Below are 14,699 nucleotides of genomic sequence, written 5' to 3'. Positions count from 1 at the left end.
TCCTTGGTGCGCACCAGGGCGCGCAACCCAGCCGAGGTGCCCACCCCGGCGAAGGTGCACGCGAGGTGCGCACCCGGGGCAAACCGGGCTCCGACTTCGTGCACGCCATGGTGCCCACCGCGGCGAAGGTGCGCACCCGGGGCAAACCGGGCTCCGACTTCGTGCACGCCGCACCTTGGAGCACACTTCGGAGCGCTCCTTGGTGCGCACCATGGTGCCCACCAGGCCGCGCAACCCAGCCAAGGTGTGCGCACCAAGGTGCACGCGAGGTGCGCACCCGGGGCAAACCGGGGTCCGACTTCGTGCACGCCGCACCTTGGAGCACACATCGGGGCGCTCCCGGGTTCGCACCGGCGTTGCGCACCGTGGTGGGCACCTCGGAGCACACCAAGGTGGGCAGCGAGGTGCGCACCTTTGATGCGATGCCTTCACTAATTTCCATAAAAGGCAAAAAAAAAACGAGATTTTAAAATTTCCGTTTTGAAAGATAGTGAGAAAAAGGGAATGCTGGTGCCATCTTGAGCCCGCCCTGGTGCGCAGCCCAGCCAAGGTTTGCGCACCAAGGTGCCCACCCTGGCGAAGGTGCGCGCCCGGGCAATTAACCCAACTTCCAACTTCGCGCGCGCCAGGGTGGGAGCGCACCCAACAACCGGGCCTGGGAAGAGCCAATGCGAGAAACCCCACCAAACTCTCTGACAAAAAAAGAGGGGGCGCTCCAGTAACCCCGCTTCGGAGCGCACCCTGGGCAAACCCAGCCAAGGTGCCCACCCCGGCCAAGGTGCAGGCGAGGTGCGCACCCGGGGCAAACCGGGCTCCGACAACGTGCACGCCGCACCTTGGAGCACACTTCGTAGCGCTCCCGGGTGCGCACCTCAGAGCACACCAAGGTGGGCAGCGAGGTGCGCACCTTTGATGCGCTGCCTTCACTAATTTCCAGAAAAGGCAAAAAAAAAAGGAGATTTTAAAATTTCCGTTTTGAAAGATAGTGAAAAAAACGGAACGCGCGTGCCATCTTGAGCCCGCCCTGGTGCGCAGCCCAGGTAAGGTGCCACCCTGGCAAAGGTGCGCACCCGGGCAATTAACCCTACTTCCGACTTCGTGCGCGCCAGGGTGGCAACCGGGCCTCGGAAGAGCCAATGCGAGAAACCCCACCAAACGCTCCGACAAAAAAAGAGGCGGCGCTCCAATAACCCCGCTTCGGAGCGCAGCCGGGGCAAACCAAGCCAAGGTGCCCACCCCGACGAAGGTGCACGCGAGGTGCGCACCCGGGGCAAACCGGGCTCCGACAACGTGCACGCAGCACCTTGGAGCACACTTCGAAGCACTCCCGGGTGCCCACCGGCGTTGCGCACCGTGGTGGGCAGCGAGGTGCGCACCTTTGATGCGCTGCCTTCACTAATTTCCAGAAAAAGGCAAAAAAAAATGAGATTTTAAAATTTCCGTTTTGAAAGATAGTGAAAAAAAAGGAACGCGGGTGCCATCTTGAGCCCGCCCTGGTGCGCAGCCCAGGCAAGGCATGCGCACCAAGGTGCCCACCCGAGGTGCACACCCGGGGCAAACCGGGCTCCGACTTCGTGCAGGCCGCACCTTGGAGCACACTTCGGAGCGCTCCTTGGTGCGCACCATGGTGCCCACCAGGGCGCACCCGAGGCAAACCGGGCTCCGACTTCGTGCACGCCGCACCTTGGAGCACACATCGGAGCGCTCCCAGGTTCGCACCAGCGTTGCGCACCTTTGATGCGCTGCCTTCACTAATTTCCAGAAAAGGCAAAAAAAAACGATATTTTAAAATTTCCGTTCTGAAAGATAGTGAAAAAAACGGAACGCGGGTGCCATCTTGAGCCCTTCCTGATGCGCAGCCCAGGTAAGTTGTGCGCACCAAGGTGCCCACCCTGGCGGAGGTGCGCGCCCGGGGCAAACCGGGCTCCGACTTCGTGCACTGCATGGTGCCCACCAAGGCGCGCAACCCAGCCAAGGTGCCCACCGCAGCGAAGGTGCACGCGAGGTGCGCACCCGAGGTGCACACCCGGGGCAAACCGGGCTCCGACTTCGTGCACGCCGCACCTTGGAGCACACTTCAGAGCGCTCCTTGGTACGCACCAGGGCGCGCAACCCAGCCAAGGTGCTCACCCCGGCGAAGGTGCACGCGAGGTGCGCACCCGGGGCAAACCGGGCTCGGACTTCGTGCACGCCGCACCTTGGAGCACACATCGGAGCGCTCCCGGGTTCGCACCAGCATTGCGCACCTTTGATGCGCTGCCTTCACTAATTTCCAGAAAAGGCAAAAAAAAAAAAAAAATGAGATTTTAAAATTTCCGTTTTGAAAGATAGTGAAAAAAACGGAACGCGGGTGCCATCTTGAGCCCGCCCTGGTGTGCAGCCCAGGCAAGTTGTGCGCACCAAGGCACCCACCCTGGCCAAGGTGGGTCACGGGGTGGGTCCTAGGGTGGGTAACGGGGTGGGTACTAAGGTGCGTGCCAAGGTGGGTCATAGGGTGGGTGCCAAGGTGGGCACCAGGGTGGGTGTGCACCAACCCTAGCCAGGGTAGGTCACGGGGTGGTTGTCGGGGTGGGCGTCAAGGAGCCAAGGTGGGTGGCAAGTAGCCAAGTTGCGTGCCAAGGTGGGTGTCGGGGTGGGTGCCAAGGATCCAAGGTGGGTGCCAAGGAACCAAGGTGGGTGTCTGGGTGGGTGCCGAGGTGGGAGCCAGGGTGGGTCCCAAGGTGAGTGCAAAGGTGGGTGCCAGGGTCAAGGTGAGTGCCAATGTGGGTTCCAAGGTGCCAGGGTCAGGGTGAGTGCCAATGTGGGTTCAAAGGTGCTAAGTTGGGTGCGAGGTTGGGTGCGAGGGTGGGTGGGTGCCAAGGTGTGCTAGGTGGAAGCCCGGGTGGGTCGGCATCCCATGGGTGTCGAGTTGGGTGCCTGATGGGTGCTTCTTGTCAAGTTTTAGTCGTCGGGACTCATTTCGAGCCTTAGAGGTCGTTTCTTGTCCGGTTGCCCTGTCTTCGACCTGGGAACCCAATTTTGGTCCTCGGGTCCCATTTTTTTTTGTCTCGCATCCCACTTTTGGCCTGTGGCCTTTTCGGGGTCGATTCTCGTTTTGGGCATCAGAGCATGTTTCTTCTCCTAAAACCCAATATTTGTTTATTAAGTCTCGGAACACATTTTTGTTCTCGTGGACCCATCATGGGTCTTGGAACGCATTTGTGGTCCTTGGGTCCCATTTTGCATCCCGAAACTTGTGTTTTGGTGCTTGATCCCTATTTTGGGTGCCCACCTTGCACCAAGTGCGCACCCGGGGCAAACCGAGCGCCTTGGTGCACCGGGGCAAGATCGAGCGTGCACCCGAGGCGCCCCGAACATGCACCAAGGTGCACTCGGCCCACATGTGAGCGCAGGTCGTTGCGCCCGAGGTGGTGTGTGGGCACCGCGTTGCAGACGGGACACTGCACGCACACGACGCCCCCTCCAGGTGCACGCACGTAGGCCGGGCCGGGTGCACACCCGACGCCCTAGCAAGGTGCGCGCACCCGGGCAGGGCTCACACTTGGCGAACGGGGCGCACTTCGCGAGGGAGGGTGTGCACCTCGACGGGGGTGGGTGGCCGGGGTGGATTCGCACGTGGGTCGCGGTTTGCTAAGTACACACTGCGACAAGCTCATAACGGGTGCGATCATACCAGCGTTAGTGCACCGGATCCCATCAGAACTCCGCAGTTAAGCGCGCTTGGGCCGGAGTAGTACTGGGATGGGTGACCTCCCGGGAAGTCCCGGTGTTGCACCCTTTTTTAGTTTTTCGCCGGGCGTCGCAATGCTATTTGAATAAACCTTTTGCCCGTTTGCGTTCTCGTCGGGGCCGGGCCGGGCCGGGGTGCGCTGCCCGCACTACCGCGCGCGCGGGGGCGACACCGAGCGCGCACCCGAGGCGCCCCGAGCACACAGGCCACGGTGCAACCCGGGCGTTGTGCGCGCACCCCGGTGCGCCCGAGGTGCTGCGCGCGCACCCAGGTGAAATCGGTGTGCACCTCGGCCAGTGCGCGCTCGGTCGAGTCGCGCACGTTGGCCAAGGTGCACGGTGATGTTTCTTACTCTAAGGTTCCGCACCAGACGCCCGGGACAGGTGAGCGAAGCTGGGCGGGGCCGGGTGCGCGGCCGGGGCAGGTGCACGCAGCTGGAGAGAGCTTTGGAGCACACTTCGGAGTGCACCAATGATGCGCTCCATTCAAAAGTTTCCTGAAAAGGCAAAAAAAGTTGAGATTATAGAATTTCCCACTTGAGAGATTGTAAAAAAAAAAAATTTAAAATGAAGGAAACGCGGGTGCCAAGGTGTGCGCAGCCCAGCCAAGGTGTGCGCACCAAGGCGCCCACCCTGGCGAAGGTGCACGCAAGGTGCGCACCCGAGGCAAACCGGACAATTAACCCAACTTTCGACTTCGCGCGCACCTTGGAGCGCACTTCGGAGCGCTCCTTGGTGCGCACCAATCTTGGGCACCTCGGAGTGCACCATGGCGCCCACCAAGGTGCGCACCCGGGGCAAACCGAGCTCCGACTTCGTGCGCACCTTGGAGCGCACGAAAGGTGCGCACCATGGCGCCCACCAAGGTGCGCAGCCCAGCCAAGGCGTGCGCATCAAGGTGCGCACCCTGGCGAAGGTGCGCACCCGGGGCAAACCGAGCTCCGACTTCGTGCGCACCTTGGAGCGCACAAAAGGTGCGCAACCCAGCCAAGGTGTGCGCACCCCGGTCAAACCGAGCTCCGAATCGTGCGCACCAGAGGTGCACGCCATCGTGCGCACCTTGGAGCACACTTCGGAGCCCTCCTTGGTGCGCGCCGATGTTGCGCACCTCGGAGCGCACCCGGGGAAAACAATGCAATTAACCCGACTTTCGACTTCGTGGGCACCTCGGAGCGCTCTCGGGTTCGCACCTCGGAGCACACCGAGGTGCGCACCTTTGATGCGCTGCCTTCACCAATTTCCAGAAAAGGCAAGAAAACATTGAGAAGGTGTGCGCACCGAGGTGCCCACCCTGGCGAAGGTGCACGCGAGGTGCGCACCCGGGGCAAACCGGGCTCCGACTTCGTGCACGCCGCACCTTGGAGCACACTTCGGAGCGCTCCTTGGTGCGCACCAGGGCGCGCAACCCAGCCGAGGTGCCCACCCCGGCGAAGGTGCACGCGAGGTGCGCACCCGGGGCAAACCGGGCTCCGACTTCGTGCACGCCATGGTGCCCACCGCGGCGAAGGTGCACGCGAGGTGCGCACCCGGGGCAAACCGGGCTCCGACTTCGTGCACGCCGCACCTTGGAGCACACTTCGGAGCGCTCCTTGGTGCGCACCATGGTGCCCACCAGGGCGCGCAACCCCGCCGAAGGTGCACGCGAGGTGCGCACCCGGGGCAAACCGGGCTCCGACTTCGTGCACGCCGCACCTTGGAGCACACTTCGGAGCGCTCCTTGGTGCGCACCATGGTGCCCACCAGGGCGCGCAACCCCGCCGAAGGTGCACGCGAGGTGCGCACCCGGGGCAAACCGGGCTCCGACTTCGTGCACGCCATGGTGCGCACCGCGGCGAAGGTGCGCACCCGGGGCAAACCGGGCTCCGACTTCGTGCACGCCGCACCTTGGAGCACACTTCGGAGCGCTCCTTGGTGCGCACCAGGGCGCGCAACCCAGCCGAGGTGCCCACCCCGGCGAAGGTGCACGCGAGGTGCGTACCCGGGGCAAACCGGGCTCCGACTTCGTGCACGCCGCACCTTGGAGCACACTTCGGAGCGCTCCTTGGTGCGCACCATGGTGCCCACCAGGCCGCGCAACCCAGCCAAGGTGTGCGCACCAAGGTGCACGCGAGGTGCGCACCCGGGGCAAACCGGGGTCCGACTTCGTGCACGCCGCACCTTGGAGCACACATCGGGGCGCTCCCGGGTTCGCACCGGCGTTGCGCACCGTGGTGGGCACCTCGGAGCACACCAAGGTGGGCAGCGAGGTGCGCACCTTTGATGCGATGCCTTCACTAATTTCCATAAAAGGCAAAAAAAAAACGAGATTTTAAAATTTCCGTTTTGAAAGATAGTGAGAAAAAGGGAATGCTGGTGCCATCTTGAGCCCGCCCTGGTGCGCAGCCCAGCCAAGGTGTGCGCACCAAGGTGCCCACCCTGGCGAAGGTGCGCGCCCGGGCAATTAACCCAACTTCCAACTTCGCGCGCGCCAGGGTGGGAGCGCACCCAACAACCGGGCCTGGGAAGAGCCAATGCGAGAAACCCCACCAAACGCTCTGACAAAAAAAGAGGGGGCGCTCCAGTAACCCCGCTTCGGAGCGCACCCTGGGCAAACCCAGCCAAGGTGCCCACCCCGGCCAAGGTGCAGGCGAGGTGCGCACCCGGGGCAAACCGGGCTCCGACAACGTGCACGCCGCACCTTGGAGCACACTTCGTAGCGCTCCCGGGTGCGCACCTCAGAGCACACCAAGGTGGGCAGCGAGGTGCGCACCTTTGATGCGCTGCCTTCACTAATTTCCAGAAAAGGCAAAAAAAAAAGGAGATTTTAAAATTTCCGTTTTGAAAGATAGTGAAAAAAACGGAACGCGCGTGCCATCTTGAGCCCGCCCTGGTGTGCAGCCCAGGTAAGGTGCCCACCCTGGCAAAGGTGCGCACCCGGGCAATTAACCCTACTTCCGACTTCGTGCGCGCCAGGGTGGCAACCGGGCCTCGGAAGAGCCAATGCGAGAAACCCCACCAAACGCTCCGACAAAAAAAGAGGCGGCGCTCCAATAACCCCGCTTCGGAGCGCAGCCGGGGCAAACCCAGCCAAGGTGCCCACCCCGACGAAGGTGCACGCGAGGTGCGCACCCGGGGCAAACCGGGCTCCGACAACGTGCACGCAGCACCTTGGAGCACACTTCGAAGCACTCCCGGGTGCCCACCGGCGTTGCGCACCGTGGTGGGCAGCGAGGTGCGCACCTTTGATGCGCTGCCTTCACTAATTTCCAGAAAAAGGCAAAAAAAAATGAGATTTTAAAATTTCCGTTTTGAAAGATAGTGAAAAAAAAGGAACGCGGGTGCCATCTTGAGCCCGCCCTGGTGCGCAGCCCAGGCAAGGCATGCGCACCAAGGTGCCCACCCGAGGTGCACACCCGGGGCAAACCGGGCTCCGACTTCGTGCAGGCCGCACCTTGGAGCACACTTCGGAGCGCTCCTTGGTGCGCACCATGGTGCCCACCAGGGCGCGCAACCCAGCCAAGGTCTGCACACCAAGGTGCCCACCCCGGCGAAGGTGCACGCGAGGTGCGCACCCGGGGCAAACCGGGCTCCGACTTCGTGCACGCCATGGTGCCCACCGCGGCGAAGGTGCACGCGAGGTGCGCACCCGGGGCAAACCGGGCTCCGACTTCGTGCACGCCGCACCTTGGAGCACACTTCGGAGCGCTCCTTGGTGCGCACCATGGTGCCCACCAGGGCGCGCAACCCAGCCAAGGTGTGCGCACCAAGGTGCACGCGAGGTGCGCACCCGGGGCAAACCGGGGTCCGACTTCGTGCACGCCGCACCTTGGAGCACACATCGGAGCGCTCCCAGGTTCGCACCAGCGTTGCGCACCTTTGATGCGCTGCCTTCACTAATTTCCAGAAAAGGCAAAAAAAAACGATATTTTAAAATTTCCGTTCTGAAAGATAGTGAAAAAAACGGAACGCGGGTGCCATCTTGAGCCCTTCCTGGTGCGCAGCCCAGGCAAGTTGTGCGCACCAAGGTGCCCACCCTGGCGGAGGTGCGCGCCCGGGGCAAACCGGGCTCCGACTTCGTGCACTGCATGGTGCCCACCAAGGCGCGCAACCCAGCCAAGGTGCCCACCGCAGCGAAGGTGCACGCGAGGTGCACACCCGGGGCAAACCGGGCTCCGACTTCGTGCACGCCGCACCTTGGAGCACACTTCAGAGCGCTCCTTGGTGCGCACCAGGGCGCGCAACCCAGCCGAGGTGCCCACCCCGGCGAAGGTGCACGCGAGGTGCGCACCCGGGGCAAACCGGGCTCCGACTTCGTGCACGCCATGGTGCCCACCGCGGCGAAGGTGCGCACCCGGGGCAAACCGGGCTCCGACTTCGTGCACGCCGCACCTTGGAGCACACTTCGGAGCGCTCCTTGGTGCGCACCATGGTGCCCACCAGGCCGCGCAACCCAGCCAAGGTGTGCGCACCAAGGTGCACGCGAGGTGCGCACCCGGGGCAAACCGGGGTCCGACTTCGTGCACGCCGCACCTTGGAGCACACATCGGGGCGCTCCCGGGTTCGCACCGGCGTTGCGCACCGTGGTGGGCACCTCGGAGCACACCAAGGTGGGCAGCGAGGTGCGCACCTTTGATGCGATGCCTTCACTAATTTCCATAAAAGGCAAAAAAAAAATGAGATTTTAAAATTTCCGTTTTGAAAGATAGTGAGAAAAAGGGAATGCTGGTGCCATCTTGAGCCCGCCCTGGTGCGCAGCCCAGCCAAGGTTTGCGCACCAAGGTGCCCACCCTGGCGAAGGTGCGCGCCCGGGCAATTAACCCAACTTCCAACTTCGCGCGCGCCAGGGTGGGAGCGCACCCAACAACCGGGCCTGGGAAGAGCCAATGCGAGAAACCCCACCAAACTCTCTGACAAAAAAAGAGGGGGCGCTCCAGTAACCCCGCTTCGGAGCGCACCCTGGGCAAACCCAGCCAAGGTGCCCACCCCGGCCAAGGTGCAGGCGAGGTGCGCACCCGGGGCAAACCGGGCTCCGACAACGTGCACGCCGCACCTTGGAGCACACTTCGTAGCGCTCCCGGGTGCGCACCTCAGAGCACACCAAGGTGGGCAGCGAGGTGCGCACCTTTGATGCGCTGCCTTCACTAATTTCCAGAAAAGGCAAAAAAAAAAGGAGATTTTAAAATTTCCGTTTTGAAAGATAGTGAAAAAAACGGAACGCGCGTGCCATCTTGAGCCCGCCCTGGTGCGCAGCCCAGGTAAGGTGCCACCCTGGCAAAGGTGCGCACCCGGGCAATTAACCCTACTTCCGACTTCGTGCGCGCCAGGGTGGCAACCGGGCCTCGGAAGAGCCAATGCGAGAAACCCCACCAAACGCTCCGACAAAAAAAGAGGCGGCGCTCCAATAACCCCGCTTCGGAGCGCAGCCGGGGCAAACCAAGCCAAGGTGCCCACCCCGACGAAGGTGCACGCGAGGTGCGCACCCGGGGCAAACCGGGCTCCGACAACGTGCACGCAGCACCTTGGAGCACACTTCGAAGCACTCCCGGGTGCCCACCGGCGTTGCGCACCGTGGTGGGCAGCGAGGTGCGCACCTTTGATGCGCTGCCTTCACTAATTTCCAGAAAAAGGCAAAAAAAAATGAGATTTTAAAATTTCCGTTTTGAAAGATAGTGAAAAAAAAGGAACGCGGGTGCCATCTTGAGCCCGCCCTGGTGCGCAGCCCAGGCAAGGCATGCGCACCAAGGTGCCCACCCGAGGTGCACACCCGGGGCAAACCGGGCTCCGACTTCGTGCAGGCCGCACCTTGGAGCACACTTCGGAGCGCTCCTTGGTGCGCACCATGGTGCCCACCAGGGCGCACCCGAGGCAAACCGGGCTCCGACTTCGTGCACGCCGCACCTTGGAGCACACATCGGAGCGCTCCCAGGTTCGCACCAGCGTTGCGCACCTTTGATGCGCTGCCTTCACTAATTTCCAGAAAAGGCAAAAAAAAACGATATTTTAAAATTTCCGTTCTGAAAGATAGTGAAAAAAACGGAACGCGGGTGCCATCTTGAGCCCTTCCTGATGCGCAGCCCAGGCAAGTTGTGCGCACCAAGGTGCCCACCCTGGCGGAGGTGCGCGCCCGGGGCAAACCGGGCTCCGACTTCGTGCACTGCATGGTGCCCACCAAGGCGCGCAACCCAGCCAAGGTGCCCACCGCAGCGAAGGTGCACGCGAGGTGCGCACCCGAGGTGCACACCCGGGGCAAACCGGGCTCCGACTTCGTGCACGCCGCACCTTGGAGCACACTTCAGAGCGCTCCTTGGTACGCACCAGGGCGCGCAACCCAGCCAAGGTGCTCACCCCGGCGAAGGTGCACGCGAGGTGCGCACCCGGGGCAAACCGGGCTCGGACTTCGTGCACGCCGCACCTTGGAGCACACATCGGAGCGCTCCCGGGTTCGCACCAGCATTGCGCACCTTTGATGCGCTGCCTTCACTAATTTCCAGAAAAGGCAAAAAAAAGAAAAAAATGAGATTTTAAAATTTCCGTTTTGAAAGATAGTGAAAAAAACGGAACGCGGGTGCCATCTTGAGCCCGCCCTGGTGTGCAGCCCAGGCAAGTTGTGCGCACCAAGGCACCCACCCTGGCCAAGGTGGGTCACGGGGTGGGTCCTAGGGTGGGTAACGGGGTGGGTACTAAGGTGCGTGCCAAGGTGGGTCATAGGGTGGGTGCCAAGGTGGGCACCAGGGTGGGTGTGCACCAACCCTAGCCAGGGTAGGTCACGGGGTGGTTGTCGGGGTGGGCGTCAAGGAGCCAAGGTGGGTGGCAAGTAGCCAAGTTGCGTGCCAAGGTGGGTGTCGGGGTGGGTGCCAAGGATCCAAGGTGGGTGCCAAGGAACCAAGGTGGGTGTCTGGGTGGGTGCCGAGGTGGGAGCCAGGGTGGGTCCCAAGGTGAGTGCAAAGGTGGGTGCCAGGGTCAAGGTGAGTGCCAATGTGGGTTCCAAGGTGCCAGGGTCAGGGTGAGTGCCAATGTGGGTTCAAAGGTGCTAAGTTGGGTGCGAGGTTGGGTGCGAGGGTGGGTGGGTGCCAAGGTGTGCTAGGTGGAAGCCCGGGTGGGTCGGCATCCCATGGGTGTCGAGTTGGGTGCCTGATGGGTGCTTCTTGTCAAGTTTTAGTCGTCGGGACTCATTTCGAGCCTTAGAGGTCGTTTCTTGTCCGGTTGCCCTGTCTTCGACCTGGGAACCCAATTTTGGTCCTCGGGTCCCATTTTTTTTTGTCTCGCATCCCACTTTTGGCCTGTGGCCTTTTCGGGGTCGATTCTCGTTTTGGGCATCAGAGCATGTTTCTTCTCCTAAAACCCAATATTTGTTTATTAAGTCTCGGAACACATTTTTGTTCTCGTGGACCCATCATGGGTCTTGGAACGCATTTGTGGTCCTTGGGTCCCATTTTGCATCCCGAAACTTGTGTTTTGGTGCTTGATCCCTATTTTGGGTGCCCACCTTGCACCAAGTGCGCACCCGGGGCAAACCGAGCGCCTTGGTGCACCGGGGCAAGATCGAGCGTGCACCCGAGGCGCCCCGAACATGCACCAAGGTGCACTCGGCCCACATGTGAGCGCAGGTCGTTGCGCCCGAGGTGGTGTGTGGGCACCGCGTTGCAGACGGGACACTGCACGCACACGACGCCCCCTCCAGGTGCACGCACGTAGGCCGGGCCGGGTGCACACCCGACGCCCTAGCAAGGTGCGCGCACCCGGGCAGGGCTCACACTTGGCGAACGGGGCGCACTTCGCGAGGGAGGGTGTGCACCTCGACGGGGGTGGGTGGCCGGGGTGGATTCGCACGTGGGTCGCGGTTTGCTAAGTACACACTGCGACAAGCTCATAACGGGTGCGATCATACCAGCGTTAGTGCACCGGATCCCATCAGAACTCCGCAGTTAAGCGCGCTTGGGCCGGAGTAGTACTGGGATGGGTGACCTCCCGGGAAGTCCCGGTGTTGCACCCTTTTTTAGTTTTTCGCCGGGCGTCGCAATGCTATTTGAATAAACCTTTTGCCCGTTTGCGTTCTCGTCGGGGCCGGGCCGGGCCGGGGTGCGCTGCCCGCACTACCGCGCGCGCGGGGGCGACACCGAGCGCGCACCCGAGGCGCCCCGAGCACACAGGCCACGGTGCAACCCGGGCGTTGTGCGCGCACCCCGGTGCGCCCGAGGTGCTGCGCGCGCACCCAGGTGAAATCGGTGTGCACCTCGGCCAGTGCGCGCTCGGTCGAGTCGCGCACGTTGGCCAAGGTGCACGGTGATGTTTCTTACTCTAAGGTTCCGCACCAGACGCCCGGGACAGGTGAGCGAAGCTGGGCGGGGCCGGGTGCGCGGCCGGGGCAGGTGCACGCAGCTGGAGAGAGCTTTGGAGCACACTTCGGAGCGCACCAATGATGCGCTCCATTCAAAAGTTTCCTGAAAAGGCAAAAAAAGTTGAGATTATAGAATTTCCCACTTGAGAGATTGTAAAAAAAAAAAATTTAAAATGAAGGAAACGCGGGTGCCAAGGTGTGCGCAGCCCAGCCAAGGTGTGCGCACCAAGGCGCCCACCCTGGCGAAGGTGCACGCAAGGTGCGCACCCGAGGCAAACCGGACAATTAACCCAACTTTCGACTTCGCGCGCACCTTGGAGCGCACTTCGGAGCGCTCCTTGGTGCGCACCAATCTTGGGCACCTCGGAGTGCACCATGGCGCCCACCAAGGTGCGCACCCGGGGCAAACCGAGCTCCGACTTCGTGCGCACCTTGGAGCGCACGAAAGGTGCGCACCATGGCGCCCACCAAGGTGCGCAGCCCAGCCAAGGCGTGCGCATCAAGGTGCGCACCCTGGCGAAGGTGCGCACCCGGGGCAAACCGAGCTCCGACTTCGTGCGCACCTTGGAGCGCACAAAAGGTGCGCAACCCAGCCAAGGTGTGCGCACCCCGGTCAAACCGAGCTCCGAATCGTGCGCACCAGAGGTGCACGCCATCGTGCGCACCTTGGAGCACACTTCGGAGCCCTCCTTGGTGCGCGCCGATGTTGCGCACCTCGGAGCGCACCCGGGGAAAACAATGCAATTAACCCGACTTTCGACTTCGTGGGCACCTCGGAGCGCTCTCGGGTTCGCACCTCGGAGCACACCGAGGTGCGCACCTTTGATGCGCTGCCTTCACCAATTTCCAGAAAAGGCAAGAAAACATTGAGAAGGTGTGCGCACCGAGGTGCCCACCCTGGCGAAGGTGCACGCGAGGTGCGCACCCGGGGCAAACCGGGCTCCGACTTCGTGCACGCCGCACCTTGGAGCACACTTCGGAGCGCTCCTTGGTGCGCACCAGGGCGCGCAACCCAGCCGAGGTGCCCACCCCGGCGAAGGTGCACGCGAGGTGCGCACCCGGGGCAAACCGGGCTCCGACTTCGTGCACGCCATGGTGCCCACCGCGGCGAAGGTGCACGCGAGGTGCGCACCCGGGGCAAACCGGGCTCCGACTTCGTGCACGCCGCACCTTGGAGCACACTTCGGAGCGCTCCTTGGTGCGCACCATGGTGCCCACCAGGGCGCGCAACCCCGCCGAAGGTGCACGCGAGGTGCGCACCCGGGGCAAACCGGGCTCCGACTTCGTGCACGCCGCACCTTGGAGCACACTTCGGAGCGCTCCTTGGTGCGCACCATGGTGCCCACCAGGGCGCGCAACCCCGCCGAAGGTGCACGCGAGGTGCGCACCCGGGGCAAACCGGGCTCCGACTTCGTGCACGCCATGGTGCGCACCGCGGCGAAGGTGCGCACCCGGGGCAAACCGGGCTCCGACTTCGTGCACGCCGCACCTTGGAGCACACTTCGGAGCGCTCCTTGGTGCGCACCAGGGCGCGCAACCCAGCCGAGGTGCCCACCCCGGCGAAGGTGCACGCGAGGTGCGTACCCGGGGCAAACCGGGCTCCGACTTCGTGCACGCCGCACCTTGGAGCACACTTCGGAGCGCTCCTTGGTGCGCACCATGGTGCCCACCAGGCCGCGCAACCCAGCCAAGGTGTGCGCACCAAGGTGCACGCGAGGTGCGCACCCGGGGCAAACCGGGGTCCGACTTCGTGCACGCCGCACCTTGGAGCACACATCGGGGCGCTCCCGGGTTCGCACCGGCGTTGCGCACCGTGGTGGGCACCTCGGAGCACACCAAGGTGGGCAGCGAGGTGCGCACCTTTGATGCGATGCCTTCACTAATTTCCATAAAAGGCAAAAAAAAAACGAGATTTTAAAATTTCCGTTTTGAAAGATAGTGAGAAAAAGGGAATGCTGGTGCCATCTTGAGCCCGCCCTGGTGCGCAGCCCAGCCAAGGTGTGCGCACCAAGGTGCCCACCCTGGCGAAGGTGCGCGCCCGGGCAATTAACCCAACTTCCAACTTCGCGCGCGCCAGGGTGGGAGCGCACCCAACAACCGGGCCTGGGAAGAGCCAATGCGAGAAACCCCACCAAACGCTCTGACAAAAAAAGAGGGGGCGCTCCAGTAACCCCGCTTCGGAGCGCACCCTGGGCAAACCCAGCCAAGGTGCCCACCCCGGCCAAGGTGCAGGCGAGGTGCGCACCCGGGGCAAACCGGGCTCCGACAACGTGCACGCCGCACCTTGGAGCACACTTCGTAGCGCTCCCGGGTGCGCACCTCAGAGCACACCAAGGTGGGCAGCGAGGTGCGCACCTTTGATGCGCTGCCTTCACTAATTTCCAGAAAAGGCAAAAAAAAAAGGAGATTTTAAAATTTCCGTTTTGAAAGATAGTGAAAAAAACGGAACGCGCGTGCCATCTTGAGCCCGCCCTGGTGCGCAGCCCAGGTAAGGTGCCCACCCTGGCAAAGGTGCGCACCCGGGCAATTAACCCTACTTCCGACTTCGTGCGCGCCAGGGTGGCAACCGGGCCTCGGAAGAGCCAATGCGAGAAACCCCACCAAACGCTCCGACAAAAAAAGAGGCGGCGCTCCAATAACCCCGCTTCGGAGC

At 62.7% G+C, this 14,699-nt stretch overlaps 2 non-coding genes across 2 annotated transcripts; both read left to right on the top strand.

Moving 5' to 3' along the window:
• Positions 1 to 3,659: 3,659 nt before the first annotated feature.
• LOC131866100 (5S ribosomal RNA) lies at positions 3,660 to 3,778 on the top strand. Its single transcript, XR_009364732.1, has one exon. It is a non-coding gene; the product is annotated as a 5S ribosomal RNA (ribosomal RNA).
• A 7,804-nt stretch (positions 3,779 to 11,582) lies between these two features.
• Positions 11,583 to 11,701, top strand: LOC131866089 (5S ribosomal RNA). Its single transcript, XR_009364721.1, has one exon. It is a non-coding gene; the product is annotated as a 5S ribosomal RNA (ribosomal RNA).
• The last annotated feature ends 2,998 nt before the right edge of the window (positions 11,702 to 14,699 follow it).

This window comes from Cryptomeria japonica, unplaced genomic scaffold (assembly GCF_030272615.1).
Source record: "Cryptomeria japonica unplaced genomic scaffold, Sugi_1.0 HiC_scaffold_129, whole genome shotgun sequence".
NCBI lineage: Eukaryota > Viridiplantae > Streptophyta > Pinopsida > Cupressales > Cupressaceae > Cryptomeria > Cryptomeria japonica.
This window is presented reverse-complemented; position numbering and strand designations above follow the sequence as displayed.